At 45.7% G+C, this 27,423-nt stretch overlaps 2 long non-coding RNA genes across 2 annotated transcripts; one reads left to right on the top strand and one right to left on the bottom strand.

Moving 5' to 3' along the window:
- The first annotated feature begins 4,616 nt into the window (after positions 1 to 4,616).
- Positions 4,617 to 8,278, top strand: LOC137839980 (uncharacterized). Its single transcript, XR_011086371.1, has 2 exons — positions 4,617 to 4,906; positions 4,984 to 8,278. It is a non-coding gene; the product is annotated as an uncharacterized lncRNA (long non-coding RNA).
- A 4,977-nt stretch (positions 8,279 to 13,255) lies between these two features.
- LOC137839966 (uncharacterized) lies at positions 13,256 to 14,281 on the bottom strand. The gene is made up of 3 exons (XR_011086353.1): positions 13,966 to 14,281; positions 13,811 to 13,881; positions 13,256 to 13,674 (listed from the first exon to the last, which is right to left on the bottom strand). It is a non-coding gene; the product is annotated as an uncharacterized lncRNA (long non-coding RNA).
- Between the last annotated feature and the right edge of the window lie 13,142 nt (positions 14,282 to 27,423).

The following is a 27,423-nucleotide window of genomic DNA, read 5'->3' as shown; positions in this document are numbered from 1 at the left end:
AAGGAAGGACTCACCGGTGACGTCGTCGCCCACGTCCAAGCGTTGTACTTTGTATTTTCATCCTTCTGACAGTGGAAAACATATAGCCAACAAACACCGTGGAACCTAAACGAATGAAAGAAAACTATCATTTGGCCACAACCAACATTCACAGATACAACACAATGTGATGTGCGGTGTTGAGGTTAAAGGTTGAGTGAAGGGCCCTCGTTTTAAACTACTTTTTTGAAAAGGAGTGGGAACAAGTAAGACGTATTTAATTTATTTATTGGGAAGTAGTAAGACTTATTAAATTTATTTAATCTACTTTTCTTCCCAGGCAAAATTTGATGTGCTGCAATTCCAAATTTCCAAAGTGAATGAAGGAATGAAATCCTTTAAATTATGATTTTGTATAAATACTAGGCATAAACACAAAATCTACGGCACAAAATGGGCAGACTTTACTTGTTTGAAAAGGACTGGTTACAAGACAGACTTTTTTAATTTATTTAATGGGAAGAAGACTTATTTAGTTTAATTGATCTATTTTTGTTCCCTGGCAAAATTCGATTTGCTGCAATTCCAAATTTCCAAAGTGAATGAAGGAATGAAGTCGTTTAAATTATGATTTTGTATAAATACTAGGCATAGACACAAAATCTACGGCACAAAACGGGCAGACTTTACTTGTTTGAAGAGGACTGGTTGCAAGACAGACTTTTCTGATTTATTTAATGGGAAGAAGACTTATTTAGTTTATTTAATCTCTTTTTGTTGCCTGGCAAAATTGGATTTGCTGAAATTGTATTTTGCCAAATCTTGACTTGAGACCTGATAGGAAGTATTAAACGCTCAGTTAAATCGATACAAGTTGGTAATAAGAGCGAGTAATGTTGGTTGAAGCGATGAATGAAGGTTAAAAGCAATTTAAATTATGACTTTGTATAAATACTAGATATTAACAGAACATCTACTGCGCAAAATGGGCAGAGTTTACTTGTTTGAGAAGGAGTGGCTTATTTAAGTCTAAGATTTATTTAATCTGTTTGTTCCCAGGCAAAATTGGATGTGATGCAATTCCAAATTTCACCACATGATGGTGCCAAATTTTGACTTCATAGGACATATTCAACACTTAACTATTATGTTCAAGGTAATCAGATTTGTTTATTATTCTAATGGCCTTTTCAAAACTATTCTGGATTACTACTTTGGATCTATTCTACATTACTTGGCAACAACATACTCTGTAACAGATTAGGCAGTATAATCACATATGTTAACTTGAGAGTGCCCACACTCAATCTACTTATCGTGATGTGTTAAATCAATTACTGTTAGACATTATTATTCTGATAATCTACCAAATCTTTGAATTGAAGAATTTGTGATTTAATTAATAGCTTGTTGTTATGTTCAGGGTAATCAGACTTGTATATAATTCTAATGGCCTTCTTTTGAAAACTATTCTGAATTACAACTTTGGATCTTATATTACTTTGCAACAATATACTCGGTGACAGATTAGGCAGTATAATCACATATGTTAACTTCAGTGCCCACACTGTATTTATTTATGGTTATTTGTTAAATCAAGTACTGTTAGACATGAAATAGGAAGTGTTTAACATACCGTAATTTCCGGACTATAAGCCGCGACTTTTTTCCAAAATTTTGAACCCTGCGGCTTATAGTCAGGTGCGGCTTATATAAGATTTTTTCGTGATTTTTGTGATGACTTGATCACTTTTATACACTCGTAAAAAGGCTGTGGACCACCGTTGTGCGGTATCTTGAAGAAAAAAACAACAACAAAAATACTATTTTGAAATACTACTATGGCTGCTGCTTATTCTGGCTGTGTTGCTTGTGACTATTATGAGTTTAGTAGGAATGCACGGTTACCTGCGTCAAAGGGCTCTAAACCCTTTCTCTTACTCTGCCATGTGACTCAGAGATTACACAAAGCAGTGCACACTTCCATGTTGCGTCACAGGTAATGTTTAGAAAGATATGTTAAAGTATGTTATTAAAACTTTTAAAAGGCTTTCTGTGTACTGTCTTTCTTTGTAAAAAACTCGTGTGCACGTGCGGCTTATAGTCCGGTGCGGCTTATAGTCCGGTGCGGCTTATGTAAGAAAAAAACTAAAATATCCCCGAATTTTAGCTGGTGCGGCTTATAGTCCGGTGCGGCTTATAGTCCGGAAATTACGGTAAATGTTATGGCTACTCACCGTTGTAGCTCGCTCCTGGTCAATGATACGAGCCTCTTCTTGCAGTGGAAAACTTGCAGCCAACAAACACCGTGGAACCTAAAGGAATGAAATTAAACATTAACATTTCGCCTGGACCAATATTCACACGTGTTAGGGTTTTCCAGGTTATCTTTATCATAGGATTATGTTGGAATGCAACAGGTAATAAATACCTTACCTTGTCCTCCTTATCACAAGATCGTAAAACATCCCCTGAGATGTTTAGACTAGAGGACAAGGGCTTTCTATTCAGCCCACTCATACCCCCACTCTGTTCCTCCTAATAAATATGCCCTTGCAGGAAGGAGACCTTTCAGACTTCATTCGATAATCGCTGTTCAGACAGCGACGAATGGACTCTCCACCTGCAGGTGTCTAAAAGAACTTGCTTGTCTTCTGTTTGGTTCTTGCAAAATAAGTTGGAGTGAGCAAATCTCTAACATTTTGGTGCCGAAACCCGGGATCCTCATACCCACCATCTGACCGGCGAAGGAGGACGTGCTGCATTGTCGACAAGCCAGCGTCCATTAGGAGGACCTGGAAAAGAAAGTCCTGGGAAGAGAATTCTTCGCTGGGCCAGCATCTTAGGTCTGCCTTCGTCTGACAGAGGTGGATTGACGGGATCCGGCGGTGCAACGAACCAGGGGACAAGTAAGTTAAAGCGCTAAATATACGGCTTTGGTTTGTCCGGGCTATGAGATTCGGCTTTGGTTTGTCCGAGCTATGAGATTCGGCTTTGGTTTGTCCGAGCTATGAGATTCGGCTTTGGTTTGTCCGAGCTATGAGATTCGGCTTTGGTTTGTCCGAGCTATGAGATTCGGCTTTGGTTTATCCGAGCTATGAGATACGGCTTTGGTTTGTCCGAGCCATGAGGCCTAAAAAAGCGCTGGAGTTAGTGTGATTGAGTGTGTGACTGGTAGGATAAATTGACTAAAAAGCAGTTCTAGCGTTGATCCATGGCAATAAAACAGGCTAGTAATTTGTTGAAAGGTCAATTTAAACCTGCATTGAGGATCCTCAAAGAAAAAAAAAAAATTGAAAAAAAATTGTAAAACCTTAAGCGACTAAAATTAAGATGGGAAATAAGAACGGTAAATCTCTTGCTCTGCTCTTCTTTAAAACGAGAAGTTCATGGCAAGTAGATTTCTTAATTGTATGCAATGCATGCTGAAGTGGAAGAAAATGTATGGAGTACAAGGAAATTTGACAAAGAATTCAGGGTGCATAGTGGCATCCCATTCAATGATACAGCTGAGAGTGCTTATCAACAACAGCTTAAAAATGCGCTCCTCACTAATTTCCGCCCTGAAATGGGCAGTTGGGTGAGGAAACACTTGGTGGAAGCGGACACTGCTTGGTTTACAAAAAACATGCAGTGGCCCGGAGACGCTGATAAAGGGATTGAGAAAGGCAAAAGTTCTGATGTATTTCATCTAGATGATGATAATGATCTAAATGAAGATACAACGATCTTCTTCCAAAGTTCCCAAAGGGGCAGAGGAAGAGTTAGATACCAACAAGGTCGCAGGCCGCCATATAATTCAAAACCCCCACGAGATTCTGACAACTGTTGGAACTGTGGGAGACGAGGACACTTCGCACGAGAGTGTCGTTTTGCAAAACAATATCAATCAAAGGGTGGAGGAAGGAGCAGAGAAAAAGCCAAATTTTTAGCATGACAAGCTTCCTCCTCTTTGACCGCTTATGCTCATACAGAGAAAGAAAGAATAGATGCCCATATGACAGCAAAACATGTCATTGTCAGATTATTAGAATTTTTTTTTAGATTATTAGAAATCCTGTCCATCCAAGAAGTATGACAATGCTGTTTGTATGCCCAAATTACAAATGACTAGAGCTCAAATTGTGTTACACTGAAGTTAAAATATGCAAATCAAGTGGTAAAGGAATGCAACTTGCTTCTAGAAGATAAATAAATAAAATTAGAATGTGCTGTCCTCGTGTGCATGGGAGGGACCAGCTCATGATCGACCACAGGAAATGGCCAGCCTGTGACGAATCATTGTTGCTGGGAACTACCTTTTGCATGCGAGAGCTGTGCATGTGTGTGCGTATATGTTAAAATGATGAACATTGGCTAAAGTTTTAGTATAAAAAAATTTTGCTAGACTGTGGTCTATCCAATTTGCACCGCAGAACAGAAATGATTTTGAAAGATAAAAATGAGAGGAAAAAGAGAGAAATCTGTTTGCGAGCAGAAACTAATCCACACTAGTGCATGTTAGTGTCAAGCCCTCATGAGAAATTCGGAGTTAACAAAACAACGGAACATGCTTTCAGGAATCGGAAGAAGCTAAATTGTGAATTTAAGATTTTGCAATGCTACATTTAATAGGAATAATTGATTGATTGTGTTATAAGATTATACAAAATTCTAAATGCAAGCTAAATCTGAGAGATTGAGTTCTTCAAATTTAAAAACAAAGGAAAAAATCAGATTAATTTGCCAGTTGGTTGTTTTAGTTAAGTCTTTTTTGAATTGGTGGATTGCTCTACCAGGAAACCTAAGTTGGAAATGATATATGAATGTTGTGTGGTGAGCTTGGATGAATTGGGACCAATGTGATAGAAAGACTCCTTTTTGGAGACTGCGTGTGAGATGCAAATGAACATTGATGAATGATAGCCTGAATGAAAAGAAATTACAGGTTGAATGGTTGAAGTTGTTGGCGACTACTATAGAAAATTAGTAGAGCGACTTTGATGAAAGAGTGATTTTGAGCAGGTTGAATGTTAGAAAGAAACACGTAGCTTTTGGATTGATAATTAACTAGAAAAAAAACTGGAGAACCAGTAACACATGTAGAAGATGTGTGAACTGAGAAATTGAGAAGCGTTTTGGAAAGAAAGTCAAATTAAATGATGATGGAATCGTATGTAGTAAAGAACGCATTCTCCCAAAAAGTTTGTCAAGGTGTGAGGCATGGGCGTTGCCAAGCCTCAGAAGGGGGGGAGTGAGTAGGACTAGGACAGATAGTGGAAGATAGTAATAATACAACACTTTATGACAATGAATTTTCGAATACATTTGGTGTTGTGGTAAATTTTTTGTTCTGGTGTAGATAGTTTAGCAACACGAGAGATTTAGAGGTTCAAAAGAAAGACAGTTAAAAGAAAACATTTTTGATTTGGACAATTGCAGGCTAACAGGAACATGGGAAAGATAAGAACTACGAGGTGGGATCCAATTTCATTGGGGAGATTGAGAATTCACAGCACCATACTCTAAGTCACATTTTTGAGCAAGCATGACAATAACATGTGAGAGGTCAAGACATACAGATCAGGGCTTGATGTGGAAAGCAGACCTCGATGAGTTGATTTTCAATAATGATACTGAAGACAACATACTGTCCGATTAAATTGGAACTATAGATAAAATGTAGCTCAAAAATAGGATGAGTTGCAGGATTTACGATATAAAAACGAGACCGCTGTTATTAGGAGAATTTGAAGTTTGGTAAATAAATGTTACCAGCAAATTGATGGAAGCAGCTACATTTGGAAATAGTCTTACAAGTGTTCAAACCAGCCTGTCATTCTCAGTGTCAGGGCCCCTGAAACCCAATCCAAGACTTCGCCTGCAGCCGTGAACAACCACAAAATGGTGCCTGGCTCTGAAGCACCTTTGACCTTTGGCGAAGGACAAGAAAAGACTGCTGTTGTGCTTGGAGGAGGACAAGTACACTCCGGAGGAAATACAACATCCTCGGGGACGGAAAAGACAGTGAAAAGCGGAGGAACTCACAATGATGAAAATTGACTCATTTGAACAATGGACTCATTCAAGAGTGATGGATGGGGTCGCTCTGAAGCAACAACAAAAGAACACCAACTTGATAGGGTGAAGTGCGGCAAAAAGATATGGACTTGGAGTGTCTGACAACCAAATCGCACTCCTTGCTACGGCGTTCCCAAATTTGGTGAAGCTTGGTTCAAAGTGGAAGGGAGGTTCATTGTGCACTGAGTTTGACAGAACTGAGGAGATTTGATAAATAAATAAATAAAAATTTGAAAAATACGTAGGGCTACAGATTATGATCAGAGATTGAACGGATTTGGATAAAACAAATAGGCTAAAACGGTAGGAAACAAGAGCAAGATCTTATATTTTGGCTCATCAAGCTTAAGACGTAGAGGTCGAGTTCTATAAATTTTAGAACAGGACATTTGGCAGTCAGGAGGAAGCTAGGTTGCTCAATGTACCTACTCAATACAATAGTAAGTTTTTTGCACCACAGTGGAGGTTGGATGGTCAGAAAGTTAGGTACGTTCAATTTTTGACATTCACACAATCATGCATAGGAGTCACAAGGCAACAGTTAACAAGACAATGACTGCAATAGGGGCCACCTACGACTGCACCGACATGGAAAAGTAGAAGTGAGAGAGCAGAGTATGGGATTATATGCTAAAACGTCTGCTATACAGTTACCGATAGGAGATTCTATCAAGAGAAGCTACATGAGAGATGGATTAGAATCTCTTTGTCTGCGTGGGTGCGTGTGCGTGTGTGTGTGTGTGTGCTCACACCCTGTGTGGATGCGAGCGTGTGAGGAGAAAGAAGGCATGGGTAAGACAATCTCTTTTAAACCAGGAGGCAATAAATGGGAACGCCCCTGTCATAAACAGTTTTTGGTTAAAGGGAATCATTAGGAAGTGTTCAAACTCTTCCCGCAAACATTCCTTTTTGCCAGTTAAATGGGCACTACAATTGACTACGAGAGTTGCAAACAACAGATGAAGAGCAGTCCTTGGCAGATTATATGATCAGGACGCTCAAACTGTGTCAAAGACAAATTTACTGCCGCTTGATCTTTCCTCCTCACAGGTCGACAACCCCATCAATCCAGGAGACTGGGTCTACATCGAGGTCATTAAAGGAAGGAACTGGGCCAGCCACGACGGGAGGGACCATTCCAAGTCTTGCTGACTACACATGTTACACCCAAGGTTGCAGGATCCACAAATGCATTAACGATGACTGCTCTCCAGGAGGAAACTGGATGGGAGCTTTGGACATCACCGCTGTGTGCCAGGATGAGAGAGCCGTTTTCAAGGTGTAAGGGCTCTACTACCAACATGGCTGCACCATCGGACGGGACCTACTTCATTCAGAAGTTCAGAGGCACTGCCTCACCTGCATCCTATGAGTGCACGTGCCTGTTCAGTACGGATCATGGTTTTGTGGTCACGAGAGTTGTCCGATGCTGCCTGCCAACTGGACACGAGTGTGTGCGCCAGTGTGTGTGACAGACCTCACCTACAGACTAGAACATCAGCAGCTGACGAAAATGCGAGCACATATACAACTTCTTAGACGTGACAGATGTGATAATGATAATGAGACGTGGATTGCGTAGATGCTGTTCTGTTGAGCATGTATTACGGAAACTTGTTGATTTGACCATCAAATATGCTTCGCAAGTAATGGATACGCTGATGTACTGTTTCTTTGTTTTTCTTTTTGTTTTTATTGATAGCATTCTGGTCGCCTTAAGGCAAAGGGACCGTGTAAGAATTTTCCTGCTAATAACATCTGGCCAGCAGGTTTTTCGCTTACACAATAAGTTTGATCTGGGGTATTAAGGTAATGCCTCATCTTCACTGGAAAGTGTTGCTATCATTGTTTGTTGTTTTTATTTTTCCTATTCTTCTTTCTTTATTATACATATATATGTGTTTTTTTCTTACTTGTCTTTGTTGTTTGGGGTAGCATAATCATATGATAAAACAGGAGGGAGATGTTAGGGTTTTCCAGGTTATCTTTATCATAGGATTATGTTGGAATGCAACAGGTAATAAATACCTTACCTTGTCCTCCTTATCACAAGATCGTAAAACATCCCCTGAGATGTTTAGACTAGAGGACAAGGGCTTTCTATTCAGCCCACTCATACCCCCACTCTGTTCCTCCTAATAAATATGCCCTTGCAGGAAGGAGACCTTTCAGACTTCATTCGATAATCGCTGTTCAGACAGCGACGAATGGACTCTCCACCTGCAGGTGTCTAAAAGAACTTGCTTGTCTTCTGTTTGGTTCTTGCAAAATAAGTTGGAGTGAGCAAATCTCTAACAACACGTACAACGCAACGCGGCTACACTTCTGCTAGCGCCTCAGCTACACGTTGCTATTACAAACGTAAATCTCTTTAAACACAATGAGTGTTACTTACCGTGTACGCTGTAGACGGTCCAGTTGCAAGCAGAAAATAAAGATATTTCTGTTGATATTCGTCGTTGCTCAGTGGCTCACGGCCATCGCGCCAACAGATTTGAATTTTGGTGGAAGTTCAGCCAATTACGTCATATCCGCGGCACATGACTGCGACGTAATACCCGCTTATCTGAAACGGCAGTTAAAAGTAGAGTTACATCAAGTTTTCTTTTTTAATCAACGCTATCATTTACAACCGTTGACCAGAAAGAATCGTCGAAATTCGACGTTCCCCCCAAACGCCACACTCACTCGCTTTTCAGGGCAACAAAAGTACTTCTTTTTAAAAACGATGAGTTGTACTTACCGTGTACGCTCTGGACGGTCCAGTTGCAAGCAGAAAATAAAAATATTTCTCTCGTTAGTCGTATGTTACCATCCGCTGTGTCTTTGTCAACATCGCCATTTTCCTACTTCCTGTTGCGAGCCACGCCCACGGATTTAAATTCTGGCGGAAGAGCCCGCCCATTGGCGTCGTTTTCGCGTATAGCAAATCCGATTGGTTGGGAAGGGGGCGCGGTTATGCAGCCGAGGGGTCCTGTGATCGGTGGGATGTAAAGTAGGCGTCGACGTCACGTCCGCGTCACGTGACCACGACGTGGCAGACGTCATATAGCAACCGCTGTTTTGTTTAGTAGACTTACAGTTGTTATGCATTGACATAATGGCGCACACTCCAAATAGATTTAAATAAATTAAATAATTCTTCTGCCCACTCCCTTTTAAACAAGTTAACTCTCCCCGCGGATTTGAATTCCGGCGGAAGTTCTTACAGTTGTTATGCGTTGACATAATGGCGCACTGGTTAGCATGTCCACCTCTTAAGCATGATGTTGCGGGTTCGACGCCTGATCAATGTTAGCATGGAGTGAGCTGAAGTGCATGGCGCTGAAGATTTGAATCTTTGAAATGCGCTGAGGTCTGACGTATCAGGCAGAATGGTTTGCCATCACGTTCAACAAAAAATAGAAACTTTCCCACTCTGATAAAAACGTCCTGTGTTCATCTACATATTTTCGTTTTGCTGTGCATCTTTTCCCTGCCATTTCGAGAGCCCAATTGACACTAATAGTTTACTGGAATGTGTTTGCCCATCCTACTTTGTGGAATTTCACCACATGCGCTTTTGACGAAAATACTAAATTGAACTCAAGTGAAGCCAACACGCACAACCCCCCCCCCCCACACACACACACACACCTACACACACACACACAAATGTTGATATGAACATAAAAGAGCCGCATGCGGTTCGGGAGTTGCGGCTTGGCCAAACCTGTACTATACAACTTTATTTGTGTAAAATTTTCACAACAGCTGTCACACAAACAAAGCGGGAAAAACCGAAGACGTGCGTGTTCCGCCCACGCTGGATTTATTTGCACCTTTGAAAAGACACCGTATTGCCGCAGATGTGGCAAAGAGTACTTTTGGGCATCTGAGACGGAAGGATGTCCAAAGCATCACGTCACCTGCTCTGGTAGGAATGGTGGTGGGACGTTGAGGTCAACCGCTTTGGGGTTGGCTGAATCTTTGGTCGCAGGATGCCACACACTTGAAGACAGAAGCAGAAAAGCAGAGCTAAATGCAAAATGTACTCACCGGTGACTCCAATTTTTTCCCCCCCTGAAGAAATGGATGGACGGGTGGCCCCGGCTGGCCGGTGGGACTCTTGTTATTCTGACCCTTTTTAGTGCGCGTTTGGGGCAACAACCGTTTTTTGTGGCGCTCTCTTCTGGTTCAAGAGTGCCCTGCATGTGAATTTGCCTTTCCTGCCTTCTGATTGGATGAGCGCCGGTGTGACGCGGTGCCTCTGTCACCGTGGCGGGGGGTATACGTCGGCATCGGAGCGTCTGCCAACGTCTGAGACCGGCTGGCAGTGTATCGGAGGTGTCGAGTGCGGTGCCGCTGGAGCTCACTCACCAGCTGGTGTTAGGGCCACAGAATGAAGGCCAAGGAGAAGACTAGAAAGAGAAACAGAAACTTCTCCTCCAATTGTTTGATTTGTCTCTTGTGAGCTTCGATGAATTCTTTCAGCTCTTTGTTCCTCTAGGACGGACAAATGGAAAGTAGCCTTCAAAAGCCAGTAAGCGTGCAAGTAAGTGCCGGGCTGGCTTTGGGCCCTTACCTGTTGCGCGCTGTGCAGCAGATCCATTCTCTCTTGGAGGATGCAAGCGTCGCGCTCCCTCAACTCCCACATCAGGGCTCGCTTCCATTGGTCCACGGCGCTCCTAAGCTCTTGTCTCTGATCCGCCGTCAGCACGTCATTCACGCCAGCGTGGCTGGCTTTTTCGCCGTCCGTGGCGGGGCAGTCCCGCTGCGGTAGCGCCTCGTACAACATGGCCTCCAGCTCCATGATCCTCTGGGCCGCAATCCTCGTCCATCAGTAGTCCGGCGGGAGATTTGAGGGCGGCTTACCTTATGAGCCTGGTCCATGGAACGCTTCCTGAAGTCCAACTCTTCATCCAGGTAGCCCTTCTGGTTGCAGAACATATCCTAGCACAGCTCAAGGTCAGAATTGTTGGGGCACATTGCCCCGAGTTCCCCTTGGCTGATGTCGCGTGTCTGTCTACCTTCTCACTTTCAATGTCCAACATCTTCTGTTGAAGTGCTGACTTGGTCACTTTGATGTATTCTAACCACTGAGGAAAGGCTGCTGTCACATAAGCAGAATGCGAGAGCGTGCGTGGACGTGCGCGTTACCTTCTCGGCTAGGGTGGGAAGGGTCCTGGCGTGAATCACGACCACCTGCTCCTCGTTGGTGAGATTCTGCAAGAGCCCAAAGGCACAGCGTCAACAAGGTTCTTTCAGCGCAAAGCCTTCCAAAAGTCACATTTGAGCCGCCGAGTCTCGTGGAGTGCGAACATAAGGAGTTCGACATACACTTACGGCGTTATCGCCCAGGATGTCCAGCTTCTTCATCAGATCACTGATGACGATGTCCTGGGGAAAGGCGCAAGGAGCAATGTAAGGTGTTCTGGGACCTCAGGTTAAGGTTAGGGTTGCGAGGGACGCCTTACGTACGCTCACGCCGTCGGCCTCGCAGTAGATCTGCAAAGGGCTGAGGCCGTCTGGGAAACGGACTTGCAGAAACTTCAAGACGGAGGAGCGCCACTCCCTCTCCTGAAAGGCAGAGGCATGCATCCGTCCGTCCGTCCGTCCGTCCGTCCGTCCGTCACATCTCTGGCCTCAACACGCTTGTGCGAGTCTTCCCACCTCCAGCTCCAGGATGCGGAACTCAAGCAGTTCGTTTTGGTCTCGGATATCCTGGATGTGCTCTTTCAGACGCGCTTCTTCCGCCTCCATCCGCCTGACCTGAAAAGACAGTCAGACCTCATCTGCGGGGCTTCCGGACGGGTGTGACGCCAAGCGACTCCGCCCAGCGCCTTTCTTTCCGTCACCTTTTCGGCCAACTGCTGATTGCTCTGACGCAGCAGCTGCTTCTCCTCCACCCACTTGACATTCTAGAAGAGACAAACGCGTGGACAGCTTTGGAATGTTGTGTCATTTTCATCCACAAATTCTTTGGTTGACTGGAAAATGACATTTGCTTTTCTCCACATTTTCCCAGCCACGTTCATAGGGGGTTGGTCCAGTAATGCCAGACGAATGAGTGACTGAAGAATGTAGCTATTTTGTCTGAGAAAAAGGTGTGCTCATTGATAAGCTTACCTGTCCTTGTTGCTTCAGCGCTGACTCCAGATCTGCTACTCTGCTTTGATAGTGACCCATTTCTACTGTCATGTAACATGGGGGGGAAGAGATGGTGCAAATGGTAAAATATGGATTGTTCACAGGAATAAATTGGCAGAGCTGAAATTCCAAATTTGTCCAAAAGATGGCGCCAGACCAAAACATGAGACCAAAAAAGGGGCCAAAATAAGCTAAGCAAGTTAAAATAGAAATAAAACAGGAACACGGTGTCGGATTGTGAGTCACGCATGGACGCACAAATGTGATTTTTACTTTTTGATTTCTTTGCTTGGCTAAAAATGTATTCTGTAACAGCTTAAAGCAATATTGTTAGTCAATTCGATCAAGGGACCCGTCACTATGAGAATAGTGGCGTGACATAAATTGTTTGGAGAAGCACAAATGTGATTTTTACTTCTTGATTTCTTTGGCTAAAAATTGATTCCCTCTTTCATGAACTGTGTTTTGCAATCGAATTGTTCTGGGATTGAATGATTTTATTAACACGGGTATCAGTGGGTGAAATTGTTCGGTTTCTGGAGTGATTAAGATTTGTAATTCTATTTCATGTTTCTTCAATAAATGTGTTGTGTATATTCATCTACTTTGTTGTGCGCTGATTTGTACTGAATGTACAATCGATGGTTCGGGGTTGATTTGACAATTTGATTAATGTGCGGGGGGTTATTATGGTATAACATAGGACCGTAATAAATAAAAGTAACATCAGACAATTTTAGAGAATTGAATAACTTTCGTAGTTATTTGAGACACGAGTGAATTTCAATCCGTTTGAAAGTTTGCTTCGTCTGAATAAATTAACGGAAGTGTTTGAATCGGATTATCGGTTTGGTGTAGAACTGAAAGTAATTTAATTATTTGAAGGGCGCAGGCCCGTTTCCCCTTTTGACGGGCCGCGTAAAAAGTAACTCCGAACATGTTAGAGAATTAAATAACTTTCGTAGATATTTAAGGGAAGAGTGATTATTGAAAGAGGTGCGTTTGACACTACCATCAGCTTTTCTCTGGTCTGAAAGGAGGAGGAGGGAGGCTCCTCCTCCTCCTTTCAGACCAGAGAACACCCGAGGCTGGGTGAGAACGGGGAGGCTGCGACCCGGCCGGGGGTTGCGGGAAGGGGCGCCACCTTGATCTCCTTCTCGGCGTCGTAGTCCCCTCCGCTGGTCTGGGCTAGCAGAGCGTAGGCTCGTTGCAGCGCTTGATATTCTTGCGTCAGCTGGCGGTAGCGAAGCTCCGCCTCCTCATGCACACACCAATGCAACACAGCACTAGTACCAGAATCAGTCAGACCGGCGACAAAACACCCGCGACGCAAAGACGAGTCCGATTCCAGGCTGAAGAGGAATGTTTGGCGCCAATACGCTGGCAGAAATGGCGGGCTACCTCTTCGGGTTCCGTGTCGGGGGTTCTGTCGGTGTGAAAAGACAAGGACGATCCGTCCGAGTCCACCAACACGTCTTCGTCGTAGCCGTAAAATGTTTCGATGACCTGCGGGCGTGGAAGCAAACATCTCTCTGAACAAACTGAAGCGACACCTCACGATGAATCGACGAGAGGAACGATAGCGAGAAAAAGGCCATTTCATCTTGCGCAACACCAAGCAGCCGCAAACAAACAGACTCACCTTGCAGGACCTCACGCTTTGTTCCTCCTCAGAGATTCTCGACGTCGGTATTGTAGCAGCAAATCTCTCTCCTGTCGACACAAATAATCCGCCTTTGAGATTCTTTGGATGCAAAGGGAACGAACGGCTCCGGCGCAGAAACAAACGCGACTCACGATGACATTTCTGACATGAGCTCCTGTCTCCAGAGCCTGAAAAACCCGTCACCGGCGATGATTGGAGGGACGCTCGTCTTTTCCAAAAGTGACAACTACAGGGTGTGTCAGGGTTTTCCAGATTATCTTTATCGTATGATTATGTTGCTTTGACTTTGACTGCAACCTGTAATAAATAATATTATTTATCCCTTATTTATCCCTATCGCTTATCCCTTCCTACACAAAGTCGTAAAACATCCCTTGCTATGTTTTGACTAGAGGTCAAGGGCTTTCTCTATTCAATCCACTCTTACACCCACCCTGTTTCTCTTAATAAAAATGCTCGTGCAGGAGCCGAGAGTCAGACTTCATTCGTACAACGGATGGACTCTCCACCTGCAGGTGTCCAAAAGAACTTACTTGTCTCCCGTGTGGTTCTTGCAAAATAAGTTGGAGCGAGCGCAACTCTAACAGGGTGCATTTTGCCACTAGCTGCCTACGGACAATGACGTCGCGCTCGCGGCTCATGGTTGACGGGCTGAGCAGCCGGGCGAGTCCGTCGTTTTCAGCGCACAGCGAGTGGCAAAGGCGCTGACAAAACGGGAGCTTTGAGCTGCTGAAAACGGCAAAACAAGTCTAAAGCGTGTTCAAACGCGTGCGCACAATGCTCCTGCTTGAAAGGTCGGAATTTAAGGGGCCAATCTTTTGGATGGCGGCCGCCGGCCAAGCTTTGGACGGAAAAGGTTTCCTGGCGACAGCGAGCGAGCGCGGCGCTGCCGTACGTGCACCGAGTCACCTGCCTGAAGACCTTGGACAAGTCGTCGATGATGTGCCGCTGCTCCACAACTTGAAGGAACTCCATTTCACCGTCCTGCTGGCCGCAACCGCGCTCCAGGTCATTGAGCGAACTAGGCCTTCTCTGTGGAACACAAATGCAGTGGACTCTGTTGGCACGCCGCCGTTGTCCGCGTCGACTTACCAAGCTTGCCATCTCCTCGTTCTCCTGGGTGACAAAGCGCACTTTGTTTTCAAGGCGACACAGCACCAGTGAGAGTTCTTCATTCTTCCTGCTCAGGCGTTTGTTTTTGTACAGGAGTGGCAGAAACTGGCTTTCTGTTTCTCTCAGTCGCTTAAGCTGCAAGCATGAAGTGCGGGATGCGAAAGACGCACAACACGCGGGCCAGAACGTATCCATTCCTTTTGCATCGGTTTGAACGGAATCGTGGCTTTGGCTCCCAATAAAAGACATCTACCAGGCAACCGACTCGCCGCGCCGCTCAACTAATAAGCAAGCGCAATGGGTGCCTCGCTGGATGGCGCGCATCAAACGTAGCGCAAACCTTCAAGCGTGCCGTCAATAAATTACCAGTTCATTGCGCTCTTCAGAAAGCAGGGCGTTTCGATCCTCCAGTTTCCTGATGACTGCGCTGAGCTCAGCGATTTTCAGATGAAACCTTCGCGTGTCCCGATCCTCCTGAGACTGAAAACGCCCCGCAACACACACACACAACCACTCGTTCAAAGTTCAAAACTGTTTTTGTGCTACCTTCCTCCAGCAACGAACTAAGTCATGCGTACTGCAAGTGTGTGATGAGGTGGCTTACGCTATGAAGAGGATTGCTAGTAGCGCCGTTGACCCCACTTCCAGGGTAGTTTAGGCCCGCCCTTTGGGAATCCCTCAGGGCAGCGATCTGCTGCTCGGCAGCCTGAGTCTGCAGCTGAAGGCGGTGGACGTGGCCGGCCCCAGGGATTTATCCAAAACACTAACCGCTCTGTCTTTCAGCTTGATCTCATCCATCTGGATGTACAAACGGGGAGCGCTCAGGCAGGCGGGCAAACTCATTTGCCAGAATTGTGACAAAAACAAAGAGAGCAACCGGCCAATTTTTATCTTGAATCGACTAGAACACCATTGCTGTGACAAAAGCGAAGCGAGCAACCGGACGTTTTCTTCTTGTGAAATAGAATAGTCTGTAATCGCCCGTATGCCTTGCCACATACTCCTGGTGTTGTTGGCGTCGTGGAAACGATCCTGAATTTTTCGACTGTGGTCTCGCTTCGCTACCCTGATGGCACGGTTCAAGTTGGCTCTCGCTGTCCTCAGTGTCTCCTTGTCGCCAGACTTGAAGGCAGAGTTCCGCGCTCGTAGCGTTTGACGTACCTCCTCAGTCATCCAGGGTCGTTGGTTGCCCCGGGTGATGATATTCTTAGTGGTGCTGACGTCCTCGGTGCATTTGTTGACGTAGGCTGACACAGTCATGGCACACGCATGTCAAATCTACATCGGGGAAACTGGGAGGGAGGGAGGGCGGGAGGGAGGCAAGCAGGGAGGCAGGCAGGCAGGGAGGCAGGCAGGGAGGCAGGCAGGGAAGCAGGCAGGGAGGAAGGCAGTGTCTGTCTGTTGAGGTTTTCACCTTGTTCTTCTCCTGCTGAAGTTCTAACTGGACGTCCATCAGTTTGGCTCTCAGCTCGTCATTGGCGGCCTGAAAGGCGTCCGTTCGCTCCGCCTTGACCCGCCCTGCCGGAGCTCGTTTGGACATCTCTTACTCGAGTCTCGCCCGGTCGTCAGTCAGAGATCACAACATTTGTACCTGGAGAGCACAAACGCAGCGCTGTTTTCCACTGGCTTCGGACTCAACTTCAATCGGTACCGTAACGTACAACATCATAAACATAGATCTAGCTTGACTTATTCATTGAATAAATGCATTTGGTTCTTCAAAACTGCATCACGCAACATAGCGTGACCGAGACGGCCGTTATCCACCTGCGTGAAGTTATTTGGTGAAATGAATGAGATGTTTAAGACACCATCGTTTTGTCTCTATGTAGATGAAGGGAAATAATCGATTGCTGAAGGTCCAAAGGTGTTGTGATAAACAAATAAACATATTAGTGACATATTTGTGATAAACATATTAGGCAGGATAATCACATATGTTAACTTGACTGCCCACACTGTATTTATTTATGGTTATTTGTTAAATCGAGTACTGTTAGACATGAAACAGGAAGTGTTTAACATAAATGGACGACGAAAGGGGTACTCACCATTGTAGCTCCTGCTGGTCAATGATACGAGCCTCTTCTTGCAGTGGAAAACATACAGCCAACAAACACCGTGGAACCTAAAGGAAGGAAATTAAACATTAACATTTAGCCTCAACCAACATTCACAGATACAACGCAACGCAAACTACACAAACATAAATCTTTTTAAACACAATGAGTTGTACTTACCGTGTACGCTCTAGACGGTCCACTTGCAAGCAGAAAATAAAGATATTTCTGTTGATAATCGTCGTGTTTGTATCCGTTGTCTCGCTCAAGGCCTTTGCGCCCACAGATTTGAATTTTGGCCAGAGTTCAGCCTATTGACGTCATTTCCGCGGTGTAATACCCGCATATCTGAAACGGCAAAGTTAAGAGTAGAGTTAAATAAAGTTTTTAATCAACGCAATAATTTAAAAACGTTGACCAGTCGAAATAATCGTCGAAATTTGGCGTCTGTGGCTGGAAGCAGACGCCGAGTTCGACGTTCCTCCCAAATGCCACACTGCCTCGCTTTTCAGGCCAACAAAAAAACATATTTTTCAAAACAAGATTCAAGATTCAAGATTCAAGAGTTTTTTTATTCGCCATGTTTGAGCGTGCCAAACAAGGAATTTGACTTCGGTAAATCACAGCCTCTGTTCAACATTTGGTGACTAACAACAACACTCGGGACATGTGAAGAACGAAAGATATTCTCAAACACCCCCTGATCTTAAACTCCCAAGAGGGCAAGGAAAAACTCAAAACTCCAGCTAAGGGAAATGAGAAACCTTGAGAAGAGACCACAGATGGGAGGGTCCCTCTTCTAGGATGACCAGGCTGCAATGGATGCAGAGAGGACACATAGTACAAACAGTGTAGACAAAAAAGGTGTGGCAAGCGGGATGTTATTGCACAGTAATCACTCTGAGACTCTAAGAGTGGTGTGAGTTCATCAGAGCGACAGCCTGGGGGAAGAAGCTGTCTCTGTGTCTGCTGGTTTTAGTGTACAGAGCTCTATAACGGCGTCCGGAGGGGAGTAGTTCAAACAGGCTGCAACCTGGGTGCGAAGGGTCTGTTGAGATGTTACTTGCACGTTTCCTGGTCCTGGACAGGTACAAGTCTTGGATAGATGGGAGGTTGATTCCAATTATCTTTTCTGCAGTCCTTATTGTCCGTTGCAGTCTGTGCTTGTCTTGTTTGGAGGCTGATCCAAACCAGACAGTGATGGAGGTGCAGAGGACAGACTGGATGATGGCAGTGTAGAAGGTCTTCAGCAGCTCCCGTGGCAGGTTGAACTTCTTGAGCTGTCTCAGGAAGCCTCTGCTGGGCCTTCTTCCGGAGATTGTAAAAACAATGAGTTGTAATTACCTTGTACGCTCTAGACGGTCAAGTTGCAAGCTGAAAACAAAAATATTTGTCTTGTTAGTCGTCGTGTTACTAACCGCTGTGTCTTGTTTGCCAGCATTGCCGCTTTCCTACTTCCTGTTGCAAGCCACGCCCACGGATTATAATTTTGCCATGAGTTCCGCCTATTGACGTCATGTCCGCGTCGCATGACTGCGACGTAATATTATCTAAAACTGTTTGTGCGGCATGGTGTTGTTCTGTGCGGTATTGTGTTATTCTGTGCGGCGTCGTGTTGTTCTGTGCGGCGTAGTGTTGTTCAGTGCGGCGTCGTGTTGTTCAGTGCGGCATGTTGTTGTTCAGTGCGGCATGTTGTTGTTCAGTGCGGCATGGTGTTGTTCAGTGCGGCATGGTGTTGTTCAGTGCGGCATGGTGTTGTTCAGTGAGGCATGGTGTTGTTCAGTGCGGGATGGTGTTGTTCAGTGCGGCATGGTGTTGTTCAGTGCGGCATGGTGTTGTTCAGTGCGGCATGGTGTTGTTCAGTGCGGCATAATATTGTTCAGTGCGGCGTAATGTTGTTCAGTGGGGCATGGTGTTGTTCAGTGCGGCATGGTGTTGTTCAGTGCGACATGATGTTGTTCAGTGCGGCATAATGTTGTTCAGTGCGGCATAATGTTGTTCAGTGCGGCATAATGTTGTTCAGTGCGGCATAATGTTGTTCAGTGCGGGATGGTGTTGTTCAGTGCGGCATGGTGTTGTTCAGTGCGGCATGGTGTTGTTCAGTGCGGCATGGTGTTGTTCAGTGCGGCATGGTGTTGTTCAGTGCGGCATGGTGTTGTTCAGTGCGGCATGGTGTTGTTCAGTGCGGCATGGTGTTGTTCAGTGCGGCATGGTGTTGTTCAGTGCGGGATGGTGTTGTTCAGTGCGGCATGGTGTTGTTCAGTGCGGCATGGTGTTGTTTAGTGCGGGATGGTGTTGTTCAGTGCGGCATGGTGTTGTTCAGTGCGGCATGGTGTTGTTCAGTGCGGCATGGTGTTGTTCAGTGCGGCATGGTGTTGTTCAGTGCGGCATGGTGTTCAGTGCGGCATGGTGTTCAGTGCGGCATAATGTTGTTCAGTGCGGCATAATGTTGTTCAGTGCGGCATGGTGTTGTTCAGTGCGGCATAATGTTGTTCAGTGCGGTATATTGTTGTTCAGTGCGGTATATTGTTGTTCAGTGGGGCATAATGTTGTTCAGTGCGGCATGGTGTTGTTCAGTGCGGGATGGTGTTGTTCAGTGCGGCATGGTGTTGTTCAGTGCGGCATGGTGTTGTTCAGTGCGGCATGGTGTTGTTCAGTGCGGCATGGTGTTGTTCAGTGCGGCATGGTGTTGTTCAGTGCGGCATGGTGTAGTTCAGTGCGGCATGGTGTAGTTCAGTGCGGCATGGTGTAGTTCAGTGCGGCATGGTGTTGTTCAGTGCGGGATGGTGTTGTTCAGTGCGGCATGGTGTTGTTCAGTGTGACATGGTGTTGTTCAGTGCGACATGATGTTGTTCAGTGCGGCATAATGTTTTTCAGTGCGGCATAATGTTGTTCAGTGCGGCATAATGTTGTTCAGTGCGGCATAATGTTGTTCAGTGCGGCATAATGTTGTTCAGTGCGGCATAATGTTGTTCAGTGCGGGATGGTGTTGTTCAGTGCGGCATGGTGTTGTTCAGTGCGGCATGGTGTTCAGTGCGGCATGGTGTTGTTCAGTGCGGCATGGTGTTGTTCAGTGCGGCATGGTGTTGTTCAGTGCGGCATGGTGTTGTTCAGTGCGGCATGGTGTTGTTCAGTGCGGGATGGTGTTGTTCAGTGCGGGATGGTGTTGTTCAGTGCGGCATGGTGTTCAGTGCGGCATAATGTTGTTCAGTGCGGCATAATGTTGTTCAGTGCGGCATGGTGTTGTTCAGTGCGGCATAATGTTGTTCAGTGCGGCATAATGTTGTTCAGTGCGGTATAATGTTGTTCAGTGCTGCATGGTGTTGTTCAGTGCTGCATGGTGTTGTTCAGTGCGGGATGGTGTTGTTCAGTGCGGCATGGTGTTGTTCAGTGCGGCATGGTGTTGTTCAGTGCGGCATGGTGTTGTTCAGTGCGGCATGGTGTTGTTCAGTGCGGCATGGTGTTGTTCAGTGCGGCATGGTGTTGTTCAGTGCGGCATGGTGTAGTTCAGTGCGGCATGGTGTTGTTCAGTGCGGCATGGTGTAGTTCAGTGCGGCATGGTGTTGTTCAGTGCGGGATGGTGTTGTTCAGTGCGGCATGGTGTTGTTCAGTGCGGCATGGTGTTGTTCAGTGCGACATGATGTTGTTCAGTGCGGCATAATGTTGTTCAGTGCGGCATAATGTTGTTCAGTGCGGCATAATGTTGTTCAGTGCGGCATGGTGTTGTTTAGTGCGGGATGGTGTTGTTCAGTGCGGCATGGTGTTGTTCAGTGCGGCATGGTGTTGTTCAGTGCGGCATGGTGTTGTTCAGTGCGGCATGGTGTTGTTCAGTGCGGCATGGTGTTGTTCAGTGCGGGATGGTGTTGTTCAGTGCGGCATGGTGTTCAGTGCGGCATAATGTTGTTCAGTGCGGCATAATGTTGTTCAGTGCGGCATGGTGTTGTTCAGTGCGGCATGGTGTTGTTCAGTGCGGCATAATGTTGTTCAGTGCGGCATAATGTTGTTCAGTGCGGCATAATGTTGTTCAGTTGTTCAGTGCGGCATGGTGTAGTTCAGTGCGGCATAATGTTGTTCAGTGCGGCATAATGTTGTTCAGTGCGGTATATTGTTGTTCAGTGGGGCATAATGTTGTTCAGTGCGGCATGGTGTTGTTCAGTGCGGAATGGTGTTGTTCAGTGCGGAATGGTGTTGTTCAGTGCGGGATGGTGTTGTTCAGTGCGGGATGGTGTTGTTCAGTGCGGGATGGTGTTGTTCAGTGCGGGATGGTGTTGTTCAGTTTGGCATGGTGTTGTTCAGTGCGGCATGGTGTTGTTCAGTGCGGCATGGTGTTGTTCAGTGCGGGATGGTGTTGTTCAGTGCGGGATGGTGTTGTTCAGTGCGGGATGGTGTTGTTCAGTGCGGGATGGTGTTGTTCAGTGCGGCATGGTGTTGTTCAGTGCGGCATGGTGTTGTTCGGCATGGTGTTGTTCAGTGCGGCATGGATTTGTTCAGTGCGGCATGGTGTTGTTCAGTGCGGGATGGTGTTCATTGCGGGATGGTGTTGTTCAGTGCGGCATGGTGTTGTTCAGTGCGGCATGGTGTTGTTCAGTGCGGCATGGTGTTGTTCAGTGCGGCATAATGTTGTTCAGTGCGGCATAGTGTTGTTCAGTGCGGCATGGTGTTGTTCAGTGCGGCATGGTGTTGTTCAGTGCGGCATGGTGTTGTTCAGTGCGGCATGGTGTTGTTCAGTGCGGCATGGTGTTGTTCAGTGCGGCATGGTGTTGTTCAGTGCGGCATGGTGTTGTTCAGTGCGGCATGGTGTTGTTCAGTGTGGCATGGTGTTGTTCAGTGCGGCATGGTGTTGTTCAGTGCGGCATGGTGTTGTTCAGTGCGGCATGGTGTTGTTCAGTGCGGCATGGTGTTGTTCAGTGCGGCATGGTGTTGTTCAGTGCGGCATGGTGTTCAGTGCGGCATGGTGTTCAGTGCGGCATAATGTTGTTCAGTGCGGCATAATGTTGTTCAGTGCGGCATGGTGTTGTTCAGTGCGGCATAATGTTGTTCAGTGCGGTATATTGTTTTTCAGTGCGGTATATTGTTGTTCAGTGGGGCATAATGTTGTTCAGTGCGGCATGGTGTTGTTCAGTGCGGGATGGTGTTGTTCAGTGCGGCATGGTGTTGTTCAGTGCGGCATGGTGTTGTTCAGTGCGGCATGGTGTTGTTCAGTGCGGCATGGTGTTGTTCAGTGCGGCATGGTGTTGTTCAGTGCGGCATGGTGTAGTTCAGTGCGGCATGGTGTAGTTCAGTGCGGCATGGTGTAGTTCAGTGCGGCATGGTGTTGTTCAGTGCGGGATGGTGTTGTTCAGTGCGGCATGGTGTTGTTTAGTGCGACATGGTGTTGTTCAGTGCGACATGATGTTGTTCAGTGCGGCATAATGTTGTTCAGTGCGGCATAATGTTGTTCAGTGCGGCATAATGTTGTTCAGTGCGGCATGGTGTTGTTCAGTGCGGGATGGTGTTGTTCAGTGCGGCATGGTGTTGTTCAGTGCGGCATGGTGTTGTTCAGTGCGGCATGGTGTTGTTCAGTGCGGCATGGTGTTGTTCAGTGCGGCATGGTGTTGTTCAGTGCGGCATGGTGTTGTTCAGTGCGGCATGGTGTTGTTCAGTGCGGCATGGTGTTGTTCAGTGCGGGATGGTGTTGTTCAGTGCGGGATGGTGTTGTTCAGTGCGGCATAATGTTGTTCAGTGCGGCATGGTGTTGTTCAGTGCGGCATAATGTTGTTCAGTGCGGCATAATGTTGTTCAGTGCGGTATAATGTTGTTCAGTGCTGCATGGTGTTGTTCAGTGCTGCATGGTGTTGTTCAGTGCGGGATGGTGTTGTTCAGTGCGGCATGGTGTTGTTCAGTGCGGCATGGTGTTGTTCAGTGCGGCATGGTGTTGTTCAGTGCGGCATGGTGTTGTTCAGTGCGGCATGGTGTTGTTCAGTGCGGCATGGTGTTGTTCAGTGCGGCATGGTGTTGTTCAGTGCGGCATGGTGTAGTTCAGTGCGGCATGGTGTTGTTCAGTGCGGCATGGTGTAGTTCAGTGCGGCATGGTGTTGTTCAGTGCGGGATGGTGTTGTTCAGTGCGGCATGGTGTTGTTCAGTGCGGCATGGTGTTGTTTAGTGCGACATGATGTTGTTCAGTGCGGCATAATGTTGTTCAGTGCGGCATAATGTTGTTCAGTGCGGCATGGTGTTGTTCAGTGCGGCATGGTGTTGTTTAGTGCGGGATGGTGTTGTTCAGTGCGGCATGGTGTTGTTCAGTGCGGCATGGTGTTGTTCAGTGCGGCATGGTGTTGTTCAGTGCGGCATGGTGTTGTTCAGTCCGGCATGGTGTTGTTCAGTGCGGCATGGTGTTGTTCAGTGCGGGATGGTGTTGTTCAGTGCGGCATGGTGTTCAGTGCGGCATAATGTTGTTCAGTGCGGCATAATGTTGTTCAGTGCGGCATGGTGTTGTTCAGTGCGGCATAATGTTGTTCAGTGCGGCATAATGTTGTTCAGTGCGGCATAATGTTGTTCAGTGCGGTATATTGTTGTTCAGTGGGGCATAATGTTGTTCAGTGCGGCATGGTGTAGTTCAGTGCGGCATGGTGTAGTTCAGTGCGGCATGGTGTTGTTCAGTGCGGAATGGTGTTGTTCAGTGCGGGATGGTGTTGTTCAGTGCGGGATGGTGTTGTTCAGTGCGGGATGGTGTTGTTCAGTGCGGGATGGTGTTGTTCAGTTTGGCATGGTGTTGTTCAGTGCGGCATGGTGTTGTTCAGTGCGGCATGGTGTTGTTCAGTGCGGGATGGTGTTGTTCAGTGCGGGATGGTGTTGTTCAGTGCGGGATGGTGTTGTTCAGTGCGGGATGGTGTTGTTCAGTGCGGCATGGTGTTGTTCAGTGCGGCATGGTGTTGTTCGGCATGGTGTTGTTCAGTGCGGCATGGTGTTGTTCAGTGCGGCATGGTGTTGTTCAGTGCGGGATGGTGTTCAGTGTGGGATGGTGTTGTTCAGTGCGGGACGGTGTTGTTCAGTGCGGCATGGTGTTGTTCAGTGCGGCATGGTGTTGTTCAGTGCGGCATAATGTTGTTTAGTGCGGCATAGTGTTGTTCAGTGCGGCATGGTGTTGTTCAGTGCGGCATGGTGTTGTTCAGTGCGGCATGGTGTTGTTCAGTGCGGCATGGTGTTGTTCAGTGCGGCATGGTGTTGTTCAGTGCGGCATGGTGTTGTTCAGTGCGGCGTCGTGTTGTTCAGTGCAGCATGGTGTTGTTCAGTGCGGAATGGTGTTGTTCAGTGCGGCATGGTGTTGTTCAGTGCGTCATGGTGTTAAGTGCGGCATGGTGTTGTTCAGTGCGGCGTAATGTTGTTCAGTGCGGCGTAATGTTGTTCAGTGGGGCATGGTGTTGTTCAGTGCGGCATGGTGCTGTTCAGTGCGGCATGGTGTTGTTCAGTGCGGCATGGTGCTGTTCAGTGCGGCATGGTGCTGTTCAGTGCGGCATGGTGTTGTTCAGTGCGGCATGGTGTTGTTCAGTGCGGCATGGTGTTGTTCAGTGCGGCATGGTGTTGTTCAGTGCGGCATGGTGTTGTTCAGTGCGGCATGGTGTTGTTCAGTGCGGCATGGTGTTGTTCAGTGCGGCATGGTGTTGTTCAGTGCGGCATGGTGTTGTTCAGTGCGGCATGGTGTTTTTCAGTGCGGCATAATGTTGTTCAGTGCGGCATAATGTTGTTCAGTGCGGCATAATGTTGTTCAGTGCGGCATAATGTTGTTCAGTGCGGCATAATGTTGTTCAGTGCGGGATGGTGTTGTTCAGTGCGGCATGGTGTTGTTCAGTGCGGCATGGTGTTGTTCAGTGCGGCATGGTGTTGTTCAGTGCGGCATGGTGTTGTTCAGTGCGGCATGGTGTTGTTCAGTGCGGCATGGTGTTGTTCAGTGCGGGATGGTGTTGTTCAGTGCGGGATGGTGTTGTTCAGTGCGGCATGGTGTTCAGTGCGGCATAATGTTGTTCAGTGCGGCATAATGTTGTTCAGTGCGGCATAATGTTGTTCAGTGCGGCATGGTGTTGTTCAGTGCGGCATAATGTTGTTCAGTGCGGCATAATGTTGTTCAGTGCGGCACCTAGCACCTAGAAGGTAAATAAATAGGAAGGAAGGACTCACCGGTGACGTCGTCGCCCACGTCCAAGCGTTGTACTTTGTATTTTCATCCTTCTGACAGTGGAAAACATATAGCCAACAAACACCGTGGAACCTAAACGAATGAAAGAAAACTATCATTTGGCCACAACCAACATTCACAGATACAACACAATGTGACGTGCGGTGTTGAGGTTAAAGGTTGAGTGAAGGGCCCTCGTTTTAAACTACTTTTTTGAAAAGGAGTGGGAACAAGTAAGACGTATTTAATTTATTTATTGGGAAGTAGTAAGACTTATTAAATTTATTTAATCTACTTTTCTTCCCAGGCAAAATTTGACGTGCTGCAATTCCAAATTTCCAAAGTGAATGAAGGAATGAAATCCTTTAAATTATGATTTTGTATAAATACTAGGCATAAACACAAAATCTACGGCACAAAATGGGCAGACTTTACTTGTTTGAAAAGGACTGGTTACAAGACAGACTTTTTTAATTTATTTAATGGGAAGAAGACTTATTTAGTTTAATTGATCTATTTTTGTTCCCTGGCAAAATTCGATTTGCTGCAATTCCAAATTTCCAAAGTGAATGAAGGAATGAAGTCGTTTAAATTATGATTTTGTATAAATACTAGGCATAGACACAAAATCTACGGCACAAAACGGGCAGACTTTACTTGTTTGAAGAGGACTGGTTGCAAGACAGACTTTTCTGATTTATTTAATGGGAAGAAGACTTATTTAGTTTATTTAATCTCTTTTTGTTGCCTGGCAAAATTGGATTTGCTGAAATTGTATTTTGCCAAATCTTGACTTGAGACCTGATAGGAAGTATTAAACGCTCAGTTAAATCGATACAAGTTGGTAATAAGAGCGAGTAATGTTGGTTGAAGCGATGAATGAAGGTTAACAGCAATTTAAATTATGACTTTGTATAAATACTAGATATTAACAGAACATCTACTGCGCAAAATGGGCAGAGTTTACTTGTTTGAGAAGGAGTGGCTTATTTAAGTCTAAGATTTATTTAATCTGTTTGTTCCCAGGCAAAATTGGATGTGATGCAATTCCAAATTTCACCACATGATGGTGCCAAATTTTGACTTCATAGGACATATTCAACACTTAACTATTATGTTCAAGGTAATCAGATTTGTTTATTATTCTAATGGCCTTTTCAAAACTATTCTGGATTACTACTTTGGATCTATTCTACATTACTTGGCAACAACATACTCTGTAACAGATTAGGCAGTATAATCACATATGTTAACTTGAGAGTGCCCACACTCAATCTACTTATCGTGATGTGTTAAATCAATTACTGTTAGACATTATTATTCTGATAATCTACCAAATCTTTGAATTGAAGAATTTGTGATTTAATTAATAGCTTGTTGTTATGTTCAGGGTAATCAGACTTGTATATAATTCTAATGGCCTTCTTTTGAAAACTATTCTGAATTACAACTTTGGATCTTATATTACTTTGCAACAATATACCACATGATGGTGCCAAATTTTGACTTCATAGGACATATTCAACACTTAACTATTATGTTCAAGGTAATCAGATTTGTTTATTATTCTAATGGCCTTTTCAAAACTATTCTGGATTACTACTTTGGATCTATTCTACATTACTTGGCAACAACATACTCTGTAACAGATTAGGCAGTATAATCACATATGTTAACTTCAGTGCCCACACTGTATTTATTTATGGTTATTTGTTAAATCAAGTACTGTTAGACATGAAATAGGAAGTGTTTAACATAAATGTTATGGCTACTCACCGTTGTAGCTCGCTCCTGGTCAATGATACGAGCCTCTTCTTGCAGTGGAAAACTTGCAGCCAACAAACACCGTGGAACCTAAAGGAATGAAATTAAACATTAACATTTCGCCTGGACCAATATTCACACGTACAACGCAACGCGGCTACACTTCTGCTAGCGCCTCAGCTACACGTTGCTATTACAAACGTAAATCTCTTTAAACACAATGAGTGTTACTTACCGTGTACGCTGTAGACGGTCCAGTTGCAAGCAGAAAATAAAGATATTTTTGTTGATATTCGTCGTTGCTCAGTGGCTCACGGCCATCGCGCCAACAGATTTGAATTTTGGTGGAAGTTCAGCCAATTACGTCATATCCGCGGCACATGACTGCGACGTAATACCCGCTTATCTGAAACGGCAGTTAAAAGTAGAGTTACATCAAGTTTTCTTTTTTAATCAACGCAATCATTTACAACCGTTGACCAGAAAGAATCGTCGAAATT

This window comes from Syngnathus scovelli, unplaced genomic scaffold (genome assembly GCF_024217435.2).
Source record: "Syngnathus scovelli strain Florida unplaced genomic scaffold, RoL_Ssco_1.2 HiC_scaffold_29, whole genome shotgun sequence".
NCBI classification, from domain to species: Eukaryota; Metazoa; Chordata; class Actinopteri; order Syngnathiformes; family Syngnathidae; genus Syngnathus; species Syngnathus scovelli.
The sequence above is the reverse complement of the archived record's forward strand: the minus strand, read 5'-3'. Positions and strand labels throughout refer to the sequence as shown.